Source organism: Gossypium arboreum, chromosome 6 (genome assembly GCF_025698485.1).
Source record: "Gossypium arboreum isolate Shixiya-1 chromosome 6, ASM2569848v2, whole genome shotgun sequence".
Taxonomy (NCBI): Eukaryota; Viridiplantae; Streptophyta; class Magnoliopsida; order Malvales; family Malvaceae; genus Gossypium; species Gossypium arboreum.
Window position 1 is genome coordinate 47062266 of NC_069075.1, and position 21905 is coordinate 47084170.

The 21905-nt window shown below is 36.2% G+C and overlaps 2 non-coding genes across 2 annotated transcripts; both read right to left on the bottom strand.

Moving 5' to 3' along the window:
- Window positions 1-4855: 4855 nt before the first annotated feature.
- Window positions 4856-4962, bottom strand: LOC128294568 (small nucleolar RNA R71). The gene has a single exon (XR_008284878.1). It is a non-coding gene; the product is annotated as a small nucleolar RNA R71 (small nucleolar RNA).
- A 7937-nt stretch (window positions 4963-12899) lies between these two features.
- Window positions 12900-13006, bottom strand: LOC128294236 (small nucleolar RNA R71). Its single transcript, XR_008284550.1, has one exon. It is a non-coding gene; the product is annotated as a small nucleolar RNA R71 (small nucleolar RNA).
- Between the last annotated feature and the right edge of the window lie 8899 nt (window positions 13007-21905).

Genomic DNA, 21905 nt, shown 5'->3' on the forward strand with positions numbered 1-21905 from the left:
AAGAAAATTTTACCAATTATGTGCTTAATTACCAAAAGGACCAAATCGCATAAAATGAAAAAGTTAGATTCTAGTAGCTAGAAGGATGAAATAGCTATGGGACTCAAAAATTAAGGTCTTTATATGATACTTATACCATTAATAAAAAGTATGTAGATATTTTTGGATGATTCACCTATGAAAAATGAGAAAAAGGCTAGGGACTAAATTGGAAAGTGAAAATATTAATTAATTAAAAAGATGAAAAGAAAAATAAAAATCATATTTTCTCATCTTGTTCCCCAAAATAAACATGGAAACCCTAGGAGAGAGAGAAGAGACTTTCATGGCCAAATTGGGTAAGTTTCCTTGTCCAGTTTTTAGTAATTTTGATATTTTTAGAATTGGGATAGTTTAATCTCTCTATTTTGGGGATTAATTTGAAAAGTTATCATGGTATAAAATTTGGGTCAAGGATGTATATGTTGGAAATTTGAAATTTATGGTAGAAAATGAAAAATTGATGAAAGATAAACAACTTTTACAAAGTGATTTTTTGATGAAAACATGATTTAGGGACTAAAATCAAAAGTTGTAAAATTTGATGAAAAATTTTGAAATTTTATGAATACATGTGTTGTAAAATTTGTAATGGGGCTTTGGTTAAGCTTGGAATAGGGAGTAATTTTCACAAGTTTCAATTTCCAAGCCTAAGGATGAAAATGGAATTTATGGAAAAGTTAGGGGCAAAATAGTAATTTTGAGTAGGATGAGAATTTAGTCTATATGAATGTAAAATATGATAAATTGATGTTAAATTTACTCGTATAGATCCTGATAGATCAAATTCAGAGTTAGAACGAGTAATGAGGAAAATGTCGGATTAGTAGATTTTACGTACACGGAACTTTGTCGAGGTAAGTTTGTGTAACTAAATTGTATATATTCTTATGCTTGATTTAACTGTTATGTTTATGAATTTTATCAATGTCATAAATATGTGAAATGATCACCTACTCAATATATCCCGATAATGCTTGAAAAGTGTTTAAACCCCGGTTGAATAAATGGAAAATCGATGGATATGTGATTTCTCAAAATGAAAGAGGTACTACATTTGTTACGGATAGGATTTAGCTCGAATGAGTAATCCTTCAACCTCAATTCTGATAGGATTTAGCCCAGATGGGAAATCCTGATATAAGTCCTCTCGAGCATATATTATAGATTGGATTTAGCCCGGACGGGTAATCCTAATCAAGCCTTTAAGCATACGCTATAAAAAGGATCTAGCCTGGACTGGTAATCCTGTAGTATATATATGTGGCTTGAGAGTGTACTCTTTGAAATAGTACCTTATGGGTGCCATTGAATATGAATTAACGGATCCTGATTTGTACGCCTTGCGTGTACTACTTATGTATCCATCAATAATTCAAATAAATTCAACGGGCAAGGTTCTGACAGGGCAAATATAAATTTAAGACAAATTGACATAGAATGGTGTATATGATATGGAAATATGACATGAAAGAATATTACATGAAATGAAAGAAAATAATGATACATGACAAGTGATATATGAAATATGAGATGTTGATATTTGTACATGGAAACTATTTGATGAGAACGTTCATTCTTGATTATAGACTTGTACACCTAGAATGTACTAATCGTGACCTTGATATTCCGAGTAATATGTGTAAAGTTCTGACGCGAAATGATCTGAACTAGAAATGAACTATTATGAAATTATACTCAAAATAATGAGATGAATTATGTACGTTGAATAAATACATGATGTGGAAAGCATATGTGCTTGGAAACTTTATTATTGTTGAGCCCATACATATCTTGATATTACTATGGAATATATGACTAATAAGGGCAATGAGGATGTGTGTAGGGCTTGAGATCAAAGTGGTTGATTATACCTTCCTTAGTTACCTTAAATAGGATGAATGGTAAGTTAAGTACTGTGTTATATGAACTTACTAAGTATTTTATGCTTACTCTGTTTATTTCCCCTATTTTAGAGTAATCGAAAGCTCGTTGGATTGGAAGCTTGGCGGAGATCACTCACACTATCATCGGCCCATGTCGGTATAGTAGGGTAATTCAATTGCGGTTGTAATGGCAAGTATAGGACATGTTAGCCATATTGGCATGCAAACGTAAATGATGCTTGTAATCTAGCCATTGGAATGGCTAGTAATGATTGTTTTGATATACTTGCAATGTCATATTATGTTAGCCACATATATGTTAAGCAGTGATCAAATTATATCTAACATGAGAACATAACAAGGTAAGATTGTAAACATGTATGCATGAAATGTTATGCCATGATGATGGATGGAACATGCTTGATTAGAATGCTTGAAATGGTTAGTAATTGTATGTGATGATATATCATGTTAAATGATAGAATTAACTTGAATAAAATGCTTGGATTTGTTGGGTTATGAATGAACATGTGGTGTAGGATTATGGAAAAGATTGGGGTGAGAAATGAAGCTGGAAATGGCTTTATTTTGTCCATACAGGTAGACACACGAACGTGTGTCTAGACCATGTGTGATACACGGACTGGTAACACCGGCATGTGGTTAGGTTGTGTGTCCCTTGCACCTTAATTTTTAGAAACATAATGCTCAAAATTGAGCACACGGGCATAGACACGGGCGTGTGTCTCAGCTATGTGTGCCACATGGCCTAGAACACGGGCTTGTGTCTTGGCCATGTGAAATCTGCACCTAATTCGAATTGAATTAATTAACCACATAGCCTAGCACGGGTGTGTTGTATAGCCGTGTGTGCAATTCAGAGAGTTACATGGGTGATAAATCGTAATCTATACATATTTTTACCCCATGCTTAATGCATTTTTTGGATGATTTTTCCTTAGAATTGGTGAGTTCGATGCTCCTAATACCTTAATTTCATGTTTTATACTTAGGTGAGCATAGGAGAGCGAAAGGAACGAGAAACAAGCCAAAAACGGAGAAAATGGGCCAAAGTACAAAATCAACAAGGCCTGGACTTCCTTACACGGGTAGACCACACGGCCGTGTCAATTTGGCAGAATTGAAGCACGACTCACACGGACGTGTCATGCCGAGCCCAAGTTGAGTCCAATTTGGAAAAGGCTAATTTTGAGGGTTTTTAGGCATTCTAAAGCCTATAAATACGCCCTAAAGGAAGAGGAAAGGACACAGGGAGAAGGAGGTAGGGAATTGCTCAAAGGAAGCCGATTGATCCATCTCAGAAGCCGGATTCACCATCAAGACTGAAGATCTCCCCTCAATTTCCCTTCAAGAGTTTTGGGTTTTCCTTTATGTTTTGTATTCATTATTCTTATGAGATGTTTTCCTTTTTAGTTATGAACTAAATCCCCTAAATACCTAAGGAGAATGAAACCTAAGACGAATCTTGTTATTATTTTCTGAATTGTATGATAAATGTTTAACTTGTTCTTAATTATGTGTTCTTAATTCTGGTTTTGATACCCTTGGATACTGATTCAAGATAAACTCTTATTCGGAGGAGGAATAGACCCTGTCTAAGAGTACATTTGTCATAATTAAGCGAAGTTGATTGCGCGCCTAGACATAGGGTGACAAGATTTTTCCGGATTAGGGTGAAACCTAATAAGGGGATCCATAGATCGAGTTAATGCAACCCTAGGGTGTTAATTAGAGAAAAGTCTCAATTATTCAATCTAGGGATTAGATGTTATTAGTCTTGAATAGGGATAATAACATAACTTAGGGATCTCTACGGAACAAGTTAAATGAATAAATCGTCCAATTCAGAGTCAGAATAACAAGTGAAGTCTAAGTGGATTGTTCCTTAGGTATTGCCTTAATTCAATTGTTTTCCAAAAGTAATCCCCCAATTCTATTTTCTGTGAATGTTTAGTTTAGATAATTAGTTAGTTAAAATAAAACCCCCTTATTCGTAGGCTAGATAATAAAAAGACAATCATTATTAGTACTTTTAGTTCCTTCGGGTTCGACAATCCGGTCTTGCTAAAACTATACTACTGTGCGATAGGTACACTTGCCTACATCGTGATAATAGTTGGTTCCAAGAATGATTCTTTATAAATATTTAAAACCTGTCACATGAAAATCACGATCAAGTTTTTGGCGCCGTTGCCGAGGAACTAAGATATTAGGAACGCTCAATTTTTATTACTTTAACCATTTATTTTTCTTGCAAGCTAATTCTATTTTATTTTATTTATTAATTTAATTTTTTTTATTTTTTCTTGGCAGGTTTTTATAGTTTATGACTAGAAGAAACCCATCAAGACTACCACTTTTTGACGAAGAAATCGATCGTACAGTTCGCAGAAACCAAAGAGAAATAAGGCGAAGCGTAAGATACACAGAGAACGAGCAAGAGGACGATAGTCAAACCCCAACCGAGAAGATGGCTAAAAACCAAGACAATCAGCTACCTCCTGCGATACCCGCTAAACTAGCAAATTAGAATCCTGCTCCTCGTACTATGCATGATTATGCTAAACCTAATTTAACAGGAACTGAGTCAAATATAGTTAGGCCTGCTATTGCTGCAAATAATTTTGAACTAAAACCTAACACTATTCAAATGATACAGCAATTTGTTCAGTTTGATGGTTTGCAGGATAAGGATCCAAACACTCACTTGACAAATTTCTTAAAATTCTGCAATACATTTAAAATTAATGGCGTTTCTGACGATTCCATTTGTCTTTGGTTATTCCCTTTTTCATTAAGGAACAAAGCTAAACAGTGGTTGAACTCGTTACCAAGAGGGTCAATTACTACTTGGGAACAAATGACCAAAAAAATTCTATTAAAATATTTTTCGGCGGCTAAAACGGCCAAATTACGTAATGATATCTCTTCGTTTGTACAGATGGACTTAGAAACTCTTTACGATGCATGGGAGAGATACAAGGACCTACTGCGAAGGTTTTTCTCACCATGGATTACCTCTATAGTTGCAAGGTCAAACATTCTACAATGGTGTGAACCCCTCGACAAGGCAAATGATTGATGCAGCAGCCGGGGGGACCATCAACAACAAAACACCTGAAGAGGCTTACGAATTTATTGAAGAAATGTCACTGAATAACTATTAGTGGCAAGTCATGAGGACTAAGCCAACTAAAACAGCAGGCGTTTATAACATCGATTCGGTTACTATGCTGTCAAACCAGGTAGAACTTCTAAATAAAAAGATTGATGGTTTACTTGGTTCTACTTAGGTACATCCAGTAATGAGGTGCGAGACGAATGGAGGAGGAGCATGCACAGAGTATCAACCCTTCAACCCTAGCATCGAGGAGGAACAAGTCCAATATATGGATAACAATAACTCTAGATCCCAAAATAACCCATATAGTAACACTTATAATGCAAGTTGGAGGAACCACCCCAATTTCTCGTGGGGGGGTCAAGGGAATCAAAGACCACAACATCCTCCTGGTTTTCAACAACCACCCTATCAGCAGGAAAAGAAACTGAACCTTGAAGAGATGCTGTCTAAATTTATCTAGGTATTAGAAACCTGTTTCCAGAACACCGAGACGACACTTCAAAATCAACAAGTGTCGATTCAAGGGCTCGAAACTCAGATAGGCCAGCTCTCCAAACTAATCTCTGAACGACCACAAGGTAGCTTGCCAAGTAATACTGAACCCAACCCAAGGGAACAGCTCAATGCAGTTAATGTTCAAGATGAAGAAGGATTCGTTGAGCCTGAGCCAGAACCAAGGCAAGAAACTATGGTGAGTAGAGATCAAGGTGAGGTAGGTCATAATAAAAACAAATCAGTGAATGTCGATTATAAACCTCATGTGCCATACCCTAACGTGACAAGGAAAGACTACTCAGATGAACAATTTTGGTAAATTCCTTAAACTCTTAAAAAAATTACATATTAACTTACCATTTATTGAAGCTGTATCACAGATGCCAAACGCAATGAAATTTTTAAAGGAGCTTTTAGCAAATAAGCGGAAGTTGGACGAGGCATCGCATGTGGGGCTAAACATAGTTTGGCCAGATATTCTACAGAATAAACTACCCAACAAACTAAAAGATCCAGGGAGTTTTACAATTCCTTGCTTAATTGGTAGTTTAGATGTTAATAATGCATTAGCTGATTTAAGGGCTAGTATTAACGTCATGCCTTACAAAATGTTTAAACAATTAGGTCTTGGGAAACACAAATAGACTAGGATGAGCATTCAATTAGCAGATAAAAGTATAAGATTTCCTAGGGGTATTATTGAAGATGTGCTAGTTAAAATCGATAAATTTATATTTCCTGTTGACTTCATTGTTCTAGACATAGAGGAGGATAGCAACACTCCTTTGATTTTGGGACGACCCTTTTTAGTGACTGCTAAAATGATTATTGATGTTGGCACAGGTGAGCTCACACTCCGTGTGCGAGATGAAACAATCACCCTTCAAGCTCACAATTTTGGCATCACATCGGAAATTGAAGGTGATCGTCTAAACCATTCTACTAAAACTGACAATATGGTACAACCTACTTTGCAGGAAATGAGTCTGAAGGAAGTACATGAGTCATTCTCAAGCAGTAGCAGAGGACCTATTCATGAAGATCGAAGGCTACAAATCGAGGAACTAGATGAATGGCGAACGCATAAATCGAGAACACATGATAAACAAAAACTATGCCAAAACGAGCTCAACACCTTTCCACATCAACTTAAGGTTGGAGATAAGGTTTTATTAGATACCCCACATCCTCACATTTTCACTACCAAACCGAATGAAGAAATCCCTCTTACGGTACTTAGCATTTTCCCATTCGGTACAATCGAGGTAAGTCATCCCAAGTTCGGCACTTTTAAGGTAAACAACACTCGTCTAAAACCTTATTTTGATGAGAATGATAGCAGGAATAAGGAGTATAAACTCCTCGAACCACTATGACCATTCAATGGAGAGGTAAGTCGAGCTTAGACTATAAATAAGCACTTCTCGGGAGGCAAACCGAGCACTACCAATATTAATTTCTTTAAATTTTAGTATTTAACACCTAACTTACTAACAAAGATCTTGAATACAGGTTTTTCCACACAGACATGGCCAAGCACACGAGCGTGCTTAAGGCCGTGTGAAAACAGGGCAAAGATTTCCCCAACACAGGTTACGATAAATCGACACGACCGTGCGACATGGCCGTGGACGAACCTGCCAAAACAACACGGGCGTGCGACGTGCCCGTGTCTAGAACCCACGGTCGAAGTTGTTAAACTAACACGGGCGTGGGAGAAGCGAATGAAGCTAGGCCGTGTGCACCCACATGCCCAAGAAACACAGACATGGACTAAATGTCAAACATGCCCAAATTCAAAATTCGCGAGTCACATGGGCAGAAATTGGGGAACACGGGCGTGTTCGCTGGCAGTGTGCCCCAAAATCTATAAATAAGCTGCACTATTCATTGTCTTCTTCACCTAAAAACCCCAAGCCTAGCCACTGCAAGTCCACACGCCTCCTCAGCATGCCTGTGCGCCGCTTACAACTACATTTTCGACACCCAACCTCTCTCCTTTAGCGTATGTTTACTCCTTTTTCTTTTATTTCACTGATTTATAATGTTATTTATCATAGTAATCTATATTTTCATATTATTTTCATCTTTCTATCACTCAAGTGTCATTTATAGAACATGTTATCATCTTTTTCCTATTCAAATTCTTACTCATTACATGATTTCTCTACTCCACTTGATTACTTAGAAGTGCATATTCATGGTTAGGATAGTTGAAATATTCATGCCTCTTGTGTTGACATTTATGTTCATTCGTATAGTATGATGCATTCCATTCATTGCCATTTTTACTTATATCACCATACTAATGCCACAAACATAGGCCATTGAACTTATTGTTTTAGCTAAACTTAGTAGTTGTGGCTAAACATATTTATGGATTTTCCTCTTTGAATTATAGTCACATTTTCCCCTGTCTACTCATCAAGACGAATTAATGTTTCCAATTGCAGGCATACAATGTCTTCTTCACATGGTAAAAAGGCCGCTGTCCCTGCTTCAAAGAAAAAGAAGGGAGCGTCATCTTCTTCGGGTCCTACTGCGGAAGTCCATCACCCTTTCCTGAGATTCCCCATCAGGCCCCAAGAAGAACTTTTCCAAATACTCCAGGCCCAACCTATAATTGCGAGCCGCTGCATCAACTAGGCTACAGTAGAACAAGTTAAGTTGGCTGATGCGATTCGGGCCCTCCTAACCGCCAACCCTTGGGAGCTTTTCTTTGGGATCATCGAGCCGACATATCTTGAGCTCACGATGGAATTATGCTCCACATTTCATCTTCAGACTGTGATGACAAACTACGATGATCCCGGCACGGTGCAATTTCGCCTAGGCGGATTAGTCTGCTAACTTAGCGTCCCAGAATTCTGTACGGCACTAGGTTTATATACAAAGGAGTTCAAGGAGGAGAATGACTTAGATACTCTCAACCGCCATATCCATCGTTCTTCTTCACGGTACTGGGATGCACTAGTACCAGGCGCGGCCACCTACAATCCCAGCCGCTCCAAGGCATCAGCTCTCCCTTCATCTTCGAGGTACCTACACGCCATTTTGTCTCAAATGATAACAGGAAGGTGAGAGAGCACTGGTGTCATCAATACTCAGGACGCCTATTTTCTATGGTGTATGTCGCACGAGCACATCATCGACCTTGCCTATTTCATTGCCCTCGCCATTCAACACCAGATGGAGTGCCATAGGAAGGGGGTCATCTCCATTGGCCCCTATGTGACGCGATTGGCCCGACACTTCGGGCTCCTCAGCACCGTGGCCCAAGAATCATCCTTTACCCTCATTGGCTAGATGTCTCCATAAGGCATCTCGAGCATGCTTAGCATGAGGATGATTGAAAAGCACTGAGGAACCTACCCTCATCAATATTGTCTCACCCAATCTACCGAGGAGGAGGCCCTCGAGGACATTAATGATGATGTCCCCCCACAGCACGAGGACCCATCGTCTCAGCCATCACCACCCTCTCGTCCAGTTCATGCGGCGGCTTCATATGATGACAATTCTGAGCGCTTCACTCGATTCGAGCAGCAGTGTTTTCAAAGATTTGAAAACATTGATGCTACTCTACAGCAGATCTGTCAGCACCTCCACATCTCATATCCACCCCTACCTCACGAACCATTTAGTGATGAAGATGTTTAAAAACTTTTATTTTATATTTCATGTTTTTACTTTTATTTTATTTTAAGACTACTTTTTATTTTTCTTTCATCTTATTTTTATTAGGATTTATAATTTTTATTTAACAATTTTGAATTCTGGCTATTTCCTACCGAGTAATCATTATTCCTTATAAATTTTCTAAAAGAGTTCCTAATGCTATCACGGTTATAAACAGCTCTGAAGCTCATCATCACATAGGAACTCAAAACCCTACCGGGAAAGGTTCTTTACGACTGCCATGTCCTGCTAGACTACGACCATAGCCACCACTAGATATAATATTCTTTTGGTGTAGGACTTATGGACTAATGAACCTCTACCACTGCCAGAGTATCCTACTCCACCCTCAAGCCGATTATTCTCCAAAACTCCAGTTCAAGGAAATTCATTCATCACTCAGGAAGTTTCACTTCTCTCCCTAACTTTTTTTTATATTATTTTCTATATATCTATCTTTTTACATTGACGGCAATGTACATCTTAAGTGTGGGGGGTGTTCATTTCATTATCAAAAATATCCCTGAATGACTGCCTTGTTCCCTTGAAAAACTCTCATATCATATTTAGGATAAATTTTGACTGATTTATGATTTTGATTGATATAACTTGAATTACAACATAGGCATTTATGGATTGATTGTTTAAACTTTAAGACATTAGAGAATCAAGCATGATAAGTTATTTTTTAAGAATTTAAAATTTTAGGTTGTTTACCAAAAGTTTAGGTATTACTTTGAGTTGGAATTCACAAGTTTTAAACATCAAAAAGCCATAATTTTTGTGAGATTTTTGAGCCTTTTGAGCATCTATTAATTCTTTCATGCTCACTTTTATTATTGCTTTAAGTGCGTCAATATTGAACTATTATTCTAGAACTTGCTTGATTATGCATGTCAAGACCATACTATTTGATTTGATATGTCAAAATGAGAAAGGCACCTAGGATTAACCCACTCATGCCATGGAAAGCCTACCTCCACGATTAACCCTTGGTAAACCCCGTTGAGCTAACAAGCCATTTCTTTTATTACCCTTAATATTAACCCTTAACCCATTATTGTGGAAATCCTCTAAATTAATTTGATCCCCATTTTTGTCGAGATTTGAATTGAAATAGTTGCGTAACTATGTCTTATTCTATTTTGTAAGTTAACTTGTTCTTAAAAAAAAAACATGTATACATATTAGTAGTAGTAATCTTCTGAGTTAAAGAATTTAAATTCCATTTTTTGAGAAGAAGCTCTGTTGTACATGATTAATGACTAGTCATTTTTCTAGTTAGGTAATTTTTCACTTCAATCTCGATTCTAAATTTTTCTTTCAGCTTGTGACCACACCCCCTAACCAAGCCTTGTTACAACCTTCTAAAGACCTTTTGATTGATGTATCATCTCAATTTATAGTGGTGGAGATGTGATTTTCATGTAAGCCTATGGTAATAATTTTTCAAATTGACTGATGAGAGCTACATTCATTGTCCTTAAACACTTTAAGTGATTTGAGTGAATCTTTAGTGAGGATGTTAAACTCCGTGAGATTTGGAATCGACATAACCACTTAGACAATGGGAGATGGCTAAGTTTTGCATGCTTAAATACTCTACTTCGAATGTTTGAAACTTTGATATTCTTTTAGTTGAATTCTCAACGTATGATTACTTGTGGATTACTTTGAGATATTATCGATAGAAATTATAAGTTGAGAAGAATTTATTTTGATTATGAGTTGAGGATTTTGCTTAAAGAAAAGCAAATGCTTAAGTGTGGGGGTATTTGATAAACTGTAATCTATACATATTTTTACCCCATGCTTAATGCATTTTTTGGATGATTTTTCCTTAGAATTGGTGAATTCGATGCTCCTAATACCTTAATTTCATGTTTTATACTTAGGTGAGCATAGGAGAGCGAAAGGAACGAGAAACGGGCCAAAAATGGAGAAAATAGGCCAAAGTATGAAATCAACAAGGCTTGGACATCCTCACACGGGTAGACCACACGGCCGTGTCAATTTGGCAGAATTGAAGCACGACTCACACGGGCGTGTCCCTGTCGAGCCCAAGTTGAGTCCAATTTGGAAAAAGGCTAATTTTGAGGGTTTTTAGGTGTTCTCAAGCTTATAAATATGCCCTAAAGGAAGAGGAACGGACACAGGGAGAAGGAGGCAGGGAACTGCTCAAAGGAAGCCGATTGATCCATCTCAGAAGCCGGATTCACCATCAAGACTGAAGATCTCCCCTCAATTTCCCTTTAGGAGTTTGGGGTTTTCTTTATGTTTTGTATTCATTATTCTTCTGAGATATTTTCCTTTTTAGTTCTAAACTAAATCCCTTAAATACCTAAGGGGAATGAAACCTAAGACGAATCTTGTTATTATTTTCTGAATTGTATGATAAATATTTAACTTGTTCTTAATTATGTGTTCTTAATTCTTGTTTTGATATCCCAGGATACTGATTCAAGATAAACTCTTATTCGGAGGAGGAATAGACCCTATCTAAGAGTACATTTGTCATAATTAAGCAGAGTTGATCGCGCGCCTAGAAATAGGGTGACAAGATTTTACCGGGGTGAAACCTAATAAGGGGATCATAGATCGAGTTAATGCAACCCTAGGGTGTTAATTAGAGAAAAGTCTCAATTATTCAATTTAGGGATTAGACATTATTAGTCTTGAATAGAGATAATAACATAACTTACGGATCTCTATGGAACAAGTTAAATGAATAAATCTTCCGATTCGGAGTTAGAATAACAAGTGAAGTCTATGTAAATTTTTCCTTAGGTATTGTCTTAATTCAATCATTTTCGAAAAGTAATCCCCCAATTCTATTTTCTGTGAATGCTTAGTTTAGATAATTAGTTAGTTAAAATAAAACACCCTTATTCATAGGCTAGATAATAAAAAGATAGTCATTACTAGTATTTTTAGTTCCTTCGGGTTCGACAATTTAGTCTTGCTAAAACTATACTACTGTGCGATAGGTACACTTGCATACATCGTGATAATAGTTAATTCCGAGAACGATTCTTTATAAATATTTAAAACCTATCACACAAAAATCATGATCAACGGGGTCAAACACGGCCTCTAACACAGGCGTGTCCCTTAAACCACACGGGCGTGTGAGCCCTGCACCTTGGAAATATTTTAAAAATTCACGAAAAATTCTTAGAGGTCCCAATTAAGCCCCGACTCATTTCTAAACCTCGTCTTGGACTTTGAGGGTCCAATTAAGGGACGTTGTGAATAATCTCGATTAATGAATAGTGACTTGCATGAATTAATTGAAAATGTTTTGAATATTCTGGTAATGGTCTGAAACGCTGTCTCGGTAACTGGTACAGGTTAGGGGTGTGACACCACAGTTTGAATTAAAGACTATGATGGTTTAGATGCTTTAAATAGTGGGTTAGTATAGTGGAATGCCCATAGAAGATTCACACCTTCACATTGAACTATTCACGGAGGTGAATGATTCCTTTAAGACAGCCGGTGTAACCAAAGATGCATTGAGGTTGAAGTTGTTTCCATACTTGTTGTGAGATACAGCACAAGCATGACTTAATTTATTGCCACCAAACTCAATTTCTACATGGCAAGAATTAGCAAAACGTTTCTTGGTAAAGTATTTCTCACCTAGCAAAAATGATAAGCTGCGGAATGAGATCACCACTTTTCAGCAAATGGATGATGAGTCCCTATCCAAGGCATGAGAAAGATTCAAAGAGCTACATTGCAAATGCCCTCACTATGGAATTCCACATTGCATTTAGTTGGAGACATTTTATAATGGTCCCAATGCGCATACTAAAATGGTGGTAGATGCTTCTGTGAATGGTGCTCTCTTATCAAAGCCTTATAATGAGGCTTACATAATCATCGAGAAAATAGTCAGTAATAATTACCAATGGTTGACAAATTGAGTAGCTTCAAGAAGACGAGTAGGAGTTCATGAAGTAGATGCCTTTGCTTCAGTCTAGCTCAGGAATATTCTAACTCTAGCTCAGGAATACTTTATCTCTTCAATGTTGAAATAGTTTAGTACTAATGGTTTTAAATGATGTTGTAATCCTACCACCAAGTCAATTCGACATTGTTTCTTGCATATATTGTGGGGACGAACATTCTTTTAAGATTTTTCCATCAAATCCCGAGTTTGTTTACTATGTAGGAAATCAAAACTAGAGTAGAAGTGGATAAGGATTACAGTCCAACTTCTATAATCCTTCATGGAAAAATTGTCTAAACTTTTCTTGGAGTAACAAAGGAGCTAGACCGAACAATAGTTATATGTAGCATAGATCAAATCAACCTCAATGGTTCAATTAACAAAATTAGAAACCACCACAAGCTAAATCATCTAATAGTTTCAAGAATTTTTTGAAGGCATGCACTGCGAAGAATGACGCCTTAATCCAAAGCCAAGCAACAACACTGAAAAATTTGGAAAACCAAATGGGTCAGTTAGCTATAGAGTTTAGTAATAGACTGCAAGGAGCCTTGCCGAGTGACACAAAAAATCTAAGGGATTTGGGTAAGGAACACTGGAAAGTAGTTGCTTTATGAAGTGGAATGACTTTGGAACCTAAGTTAGTTGAGGTTGAAGATGAACCTACCAAGGAAAAGGAGAATCATCTGGCAATTGAAATTCCTGCACTAGAAGAGCCAGGTTCTACAAATTCTAAAGAGGTAAAATCTAAACTAGTGAATTGTAATAAGCTAACACATTTTTCAAGTGTAGATTCAATACATCAGAAAAGTTGTCCAATCCAAGCCAAGGTTCTAGTGTCATGGGTTGCACATGGCAGCCCGCAACGATGATGACCATGACAAACTTGTATGATCCATCATATTCGAAGGAGGTCATTTGGCCCAATCAGCCTTGTCCTTTGCTTGGAGAGATTGAAAGCCCATCTCCGAAGGTGGCAAATATGAAAGGTGATCTTCAAATATATGTGACCCTAGACATTAAAAGTAATCTTTAGAAGATACAATTTTGTAATCTTAGAGATTTGATATCTAGATAGCTTTTAATCTTAGCCATTGATGTACTTTGATCTATACCGTTGATTTTGGGGAGGCTTAGCTATAAATAGAGGCCTCTCCCCCTCATTGTAATTCATTCAGTTATTAATAGAATTTTGAGAGCATTCACTCAAACTTTTCTCTCAAGTGGTCTTACTTTTCTGTGGCTTTTGTTCATCTTTCAAGTTTGTTCTTCTACTGTTCTTTGATGGTGCCTTAGAGGAATTCTGTTGAATCCTCAATTGTTTCGAGTTAGGCTCACTTAAACATGTTTTTTTAGCAAAGAAACTGTAACACCCCTAACCCGTTTCCATCGCTGGAACGAGTTATGAGATATTACCGAGTTATGAGATATTACCGAATCAAATACTTAATCGTAAAGTTTCTATGAGATTACTTCCATCATCTTCATTTCGTTAAATTCATCTTTAATATCGCATAATCCATTTTTACCACTCTATACGATTCTTATTCATATATGGCCAGTACACATAATTAATCATTATCAAGTTCAATCAAAATCATTACATGAGTTTATATCATATAACAACCATATCATACTATAGCTTGTTATATTCAGACATAACCGAACGATCCATTATGCTAATTCAATTTAAAAACTAAGATCATATACAATAGCCATATCACAGTTAATCACTTATATAAACATGTCCTAATCGAATCACTCAAAAATACATAGTCAAGATTTTAATAGCATTTTCAATCCATCAAACATATGTATAATTTATATATATATATATATCATTCATTAAAGGCATTAAACATTAAAGCCAAGACAAGTTATAGTATGATTAAATATAGCCAAATCCAAACTTAACATTTAAGCCATATTCGCATGGCTAAAAGTATACATAACAAAGTTCAAACAAAAACATAATAGCCTATACATGCCGAAATGTTCTCTTAGACCAACTAAGAACAGGATACCAAAAAGTTGCAAGCTGGTGTGATGACTTCGACGATGGTCCCGAGTACACAAAATGGATCAAAGAAACCTAAATAAGTAACAAGTAAACACACCAAATGAGTATATAACTCAGTAAGTCATAAGCATTACACTACCGTCCATTAATAAAAGATCATAAGAGAAAACAAATAATGCAAAATCAATTACTCCAACCATACCGAACTATGCTATAATTTCTTAGATTTTCGGTTCAATCTCATGCCAAGTCCTACAATCAAATCAAATACCAAAACAACCCAATTGATTTAGATCCATTTCCTCAAAGAATGGAACAATGATGCACTAGATAAATTTATACATACACAACACATGACTCAAATTCGATATTTTAGTTAATTGTTCTATTACTTCGTTCTTTCATGCACATTTTATATTATCAACCAAATTTGCACACATAGTGCTTATTACACTCGCACACATAGTGCCATAGTAAACCGCACACATAGTGCATTGGGTTTTTTTTTTCTCATGCTTCAACATCCAAATCGGCACACATAGTGCCACTTAATTCCGCACACATAGTGCCATATGTTAACTCATTATGCTAAGGCAATTTACTTAATTCAAATAGCACATATGGTCACATTAATAAATAGGAAAATCACTCAAAAAGAATACCTATCAAAAGGAATTCTTTTATGATTCACTAGTATTATTTATATACAAACTAATCAACCTTACAAAAATGCTTAAGGACTTACCTTATATTGGATGAAAATGATTCCCAATCGACTACTCAATTGTCTTTGCTTTGCCCTTGTTTGATTCTCCCCCTTTGATTTCTAGATCTAGAATAAATACATTTAGTAGTTTAATTACCTTGCTGGATACTTATATGTATAATTTAATGATTTTCACTTCATTTCACAACTCGACCTTCTTGCAGCAACATACAACCTAGCCCAAGCAAGGATGCATCACTGTAAATAACAAATTCTTTACCGGATTCCGGCTATACTAGCACTGGAGCTTCAGTTAAACAGGTTTTTAATCGATCGAAACTTTCCTAACATTTTTCTGACCATTCAAACTCAACATCTTTTTGAAGTAGTTTTGTCAGCGGTGTAGCTATTATCGAAAAACCCTTTACAATCCTTCGGTAATAACCAGCAAGTCCCAAAAAGCTCCTAACTTCAGTAACATTCCTTGGAGGCTTCCAATCGAGTATGGCCGAAATTTTGTTCGGATCAACTCTAATACCCGATGCGGATACCACGTGCCCCAAAAAGCTAACCTCTCTCAACCAAAACTCACATTTACTGAATTTTGCGTATAACTGCTTGTCTCGTAACATCTGTAATACCAATCTCAAATGCTCAGCATGTTCAGTTTCATCTCGTGAATAAATCAAGATGTCATCTATAAACACAACCACAAACTGATCCAGATATTGTCTGAAAATTTGATTCATTAAGTCCATAAATACCGCAGGGGCGTTAGTGAGTCCAAACGGCATCACCAAGAACTCGTAGTGACCGTATCTTGTTCTAAAAGCAGTTTTAGGTATGTCTGAGTCTCGAACTCGCAATTGATAATAACCCGATCTCAAATCTATCTTTATTGATAATAACCCTTTAGCTGGTCAAACAAATCATCAATATGTGGTAACGGATATTTATTCTTTATTGTTGCTTGGTTCAATTGACGATAGTCGATGCACATTCTCATGGTTCCATCTTTCTTTTTCACGAATAATACTGGTGCACCCCAAGGTGAGAAACTCGGTCGAGCAAAGCCTCTATCCGTCAACTCTTGTAATTGAGTTTTCAATTCTTTCAATTCCGTTGGTGTCATACAATACAGAGCTATTGAGATTGGTGTGGCACCAGGTACAAGTTCGATGCCAAATTCTATCTCTCGAACAGGTGGTAATCCCGTTAACTCCTCAGGAAAAACATCTGAATACTCACAAACCACTGGTACTGATTCAAGTTTCCTTTCCGTCTCTTTGCTATCAAATATGTACGCAAGATATGCTTCACACCTCTTTCTCACATATCTCTGAGCGATCATCGAGGATATTATTGCTGGCACTCCCTTTAAGTCAGTAGACTCAACTTGGACTATCTCATTATTTGCACACCTCAAATCAATGGTCTTTCTTTTGCAACTCACCACTGCATCATGTACGGTCAACCAATCTGTACCAAGAATGACATCAAATTCATCAAACGGTAAAAGCATCAAATCGGCCAGAAAACAGGAATCTCGGATTATTAGAGGGCATTTCTTACACACTTTGTCAACAAGTACATATCGGCCCAAAGGATTTGACACTCAAATTACGAACTCAGTAGACTCAACAGGTAGAGTCTTACTGGATGCTAAAGTCTCACATACATATGAATGAGTAGAGCCAAGGTCAATCAATGCAATTACATCAGTATCAAAGAGAGTGAAAGTACCAGTGATAACATCAGGAGAGGATGCCTCCTCTCATGCGCGGATGGCATAAGCTGTGGTAGGAGCACGAGCCTCAGATCAAACAGCCATATCAGAAGTCCCTCTCTGACTACCACCCCTACCTCCTGAAATTCTCGGTGGTCTACCTCTAGTCGTTGTTCCACTAGGTCTTGCACCTTGCATCTTATTTTTCTCATAAAGTTCCGTGCAATCTCTAATGAAGTGATCCTTCGAACCGCATCTGTAACAGGCCCTGTTAGTAGACTTACCCCAACATTCACCTACGTGTCGCCTTCCACATTGTGGACATTCGTGTTTTCTTGGCGATTGTTACCCACACTAGCAATCAAGTAACTCGAGAGTCCGTTGATTACGCTCTCTAATAGAAATTCCTGCAGTCGTCTTCGATTTATTAGTATCTTTCCTGAACTTCTTTACAGCCGAGAATGAAGTTTTACCCACTGATCTTTTACGAAAGTCTCTAGCTTCAAATTTAGCCTTCTTTTTCTCCTTTCCAAGTTTTTCTACCTTGTAAGCTCGTTCAACTAGTGTTACAAATTCTTTTATCTCTAAAATACCCACTAGTAGCTTTAAATATTCATCCAATCCTTCTTCAAATCTTTTACACATGGCAATTTCATCAGCTACACACTCCCGAGCATATCGACTGAGTCTTACAAACTCACGTTCGTATTCAGATACTGTCATACGGCCTTGCTTAAGTTCCAAAAATTCTTTACGCTTTTGATCGACGAACCGTTGACTAATATACTTTTTTCAAAATTTCGTCTGGAAGAAATCCCAAGTAACTCGTTCCTTCGGGACTATAGTAATCAAGGTTCTCCACCAATAGTAGGTGAGTCTCGTAACAAAGATATGGCACACTTTAAACACTCATCGTGTGTAAGACACTCATCAAAACCCGGATGGTGTTATCAAGCCAAAACTCGGCCCTTTCAAAGATCATCGGTAGCTATGGCTCGAAATTCCTCGGCCCGCTTCCTAATCAAATCCACGGAGGTTTACTCACCTTACAGGATCAAGAATTGATGGTATTATAGGCACCTAAGGCAGATTATTTAAATTCGGGAATGGTTGAGCAGCCGGGTTAGTTCAGGCATATTGTGCGACCCACTCATTCATCATGGTAAAGAAGGCTTGTTTTGCCCCATCATCTTGATTATTCGCGGATGATTGAGGCTCAACAGGCGGTGTCCCTTGTGCAGGAGCAGCGCTACACTTTCAACGTCATCCGCTAAGGTTCTCTCTAGATGGGTTCCATTTACTAATCAAAACAATAATTTCGACCGTCAGAAGTCATCACACTATCAAATACTAACATTAAGGCATGTATATCTAGACTCATACGCGCTATGGTAGTCCTAGAACCGACTAAACCATAGCTCTGATTCCAATAAAATATAACACCCCTAACCCGTTTCCATTGCTGGAACGAGTTACGAGATATTACCGAATCAAATACTTAATCGTAAAGTTTCTATGAGATTACTTCCATCATCTTCATTTCGTTAAATTCATCTTTAATATCGCATAATCCATTTTTACCACTCTATACGATTCTTATTCATATATGGCCAGCACACATAATTAATCATTATCAAGTTCAATCAAAATCATTACATGAGTTTATATCATATAACAACCATATCATACGATAGCATGTTATATTCAGACATAATCGAACGATCCATTATGCTAATTCAATTTAAAAACAAAGATCATATACAATAGGCATATCACAGTTAATCACTTAGATAAACATGTCTTAATCGAATCACTCAAAAATACATAGTCAAGATTTTAATAGCATGTTCAATCCCTCAAACATATGTATAATTTATATATATATATATATCATTCATTAAAAGAATTAAACATTAAAGCCAAGACAAGTTATAGTATGATTAAATATAGCCAAATCCAAACTTAACATTTAAGCCATATTCGCATGGCTAAAAGTATACATAACAAAGTTCAAACAAAAACATAATAGCCTATACATGCCGAAATGTTCTCTTAGACCAACTAAGAACAGGATACCAAAAAGTTGCAAGCTGGTGTGATGACTTCGACGATGGTCCCGAGTACACAAAATGGATCAAAGAAACCTAAATAAGTAACAAGTAAACACACCAAATGAGTATATAACTCAGTAAGTCATAAGCATTACACTACCGTCCATTAATAAAAGATCATAAGAGAAAACAAATAATGCAAAATCAATTACTCCAACCATACCGAACTATGCTATAATTTCTTAGATTTTCGGTTCAATCTCATGCCAAGTCCTACAATCAAATCAAATACCAAAACAACCCAATTGATTTAGATCCATTTCCTCAAAGCATGGAACAATGATGCACTAGATAAATTTATACATACACAGCACATGTCTCAAATTCGATATTTTAGTTAATAGTTCTATTACTTCGTTCTTTCATGCACATTTTATATTATCAACCGAATTTGCACACATAGTGCTTATTACACTCGCACACATAGTGCCATAGTAAACCGCACACATAGTGCATTGGATTTTTTTTTCTCATGCTTCAACATCCAAATCGGCACATATAGTGCCACTTAATTCCGCACACATAGTGCCATATGTTAACTCATTATGCTAAGGCAATTTACTTAATTCAAATAGCACATATGGTCACATTAATAAATAGGAAAATCATTCCAAAAGAATACCTATCAAAAGGAATTCTTTTATGATTCACTAGTATTATTTATATACAAACTAATCAACCTTACAAAAATGCTTAAGGACTTACCTTATATTGGATGAAAATGATTCCCAATGGACTACTCAATTGTCTTTGCTTTGCCCTTGTTTGATTCTCCCCCTTTGATTTCTAGATCTAGAATAAATACATTTAGTAGTTTAATTACCTTGCTGGATACTTATATGTATAATTTAATGATTTTCACTTCATTTCACAACTATCCTTGTTCAAAACATTAAAACCTTAACTAATGTTCGATTAATGCTTCAAGGCCGAATGTACTACCACTACTAAGATAACTTAATCTCAGGTAATTTAATTCTAATATACAAAATCATGAATCAACTCAACCTTATAAGCCAATATTACTCCTTTAATCGATTATAGAGAGTTAAAAATAATATCACAAACATATACACCTATATGGCCGAATATACCAAATTAAATTTAACATTACCTATGTAATTACCTATAAGTTCTTATACTTCAAATTTCATACATTTAACCTTTTAATGCCTATTAATCATTTTTTTGATCTTTACCTAAAACGGAAACTCCCATACTCGATATTTCAACTGAATTATCCATATCACCAAGACTAAAATTCGTACCTTAAACTTCATACATTCTTATTATGACCTTCATAATTCATTTGGCCCTATCAAAGAACCATTTAACATACAAGGAAAATAATCATAGAGAAAGAAATTAACATTCCAATTAGACTCAATATAACCGAATGTACAAGGTGCTACTAAACTACTTATTCAAAAATCTTCATTCCATACTATCATCCCCCTTTTATTCCATACAACATGAAAATAACCTCTAATTCTAACACTTAGATTCACGGCATGATGCCTAAACCACCATAAAAGTTTCAACTTTCTTGACATTAATAAGAGTACATCCAATTATTAACTTAACATATCATAAAACCAAATCAACAATTCAAAACTTACCTCTTACAAGCTAAAGAAAAATGCCGAATTGCTTTGGGGTAAATTTCCCCTTATTCCTTCATCTTTGTTTCGGCTTTGAGAGAAGAAGAAGAAGATGAACACCCTCTCTCTCTTCTCTTTCTTCTATTATTCATCCCTATCATTTCTTTTTTTTAATTCATTTTATTAGAATTATTTAAATCATTTGTTAACTTAAAAATTATATTAAATTAGAATTAGTGGAGCATCATCATTTCTTGGCCGCCACTATATATATTATGGGTAAATTGACATGCAAAACCACTCTTTTAATACATGCACTAATAGACCATTATAAAATTAACCTATCACATTTCTAAAGTGTTTCATATAAGTCCATTTTAATAAATTCACTTAAAAATGACCAAATTAATGCTTTAAACTTTCACACATGCATTTACTCACATCATGAACATAGAATATAACTTTTAATTATTTATAAAACTCAGTTTTTGTGGTCCCGAAACCACTTTTCGACTAGGGTCTAATTAGGACTGTCACAGAAAC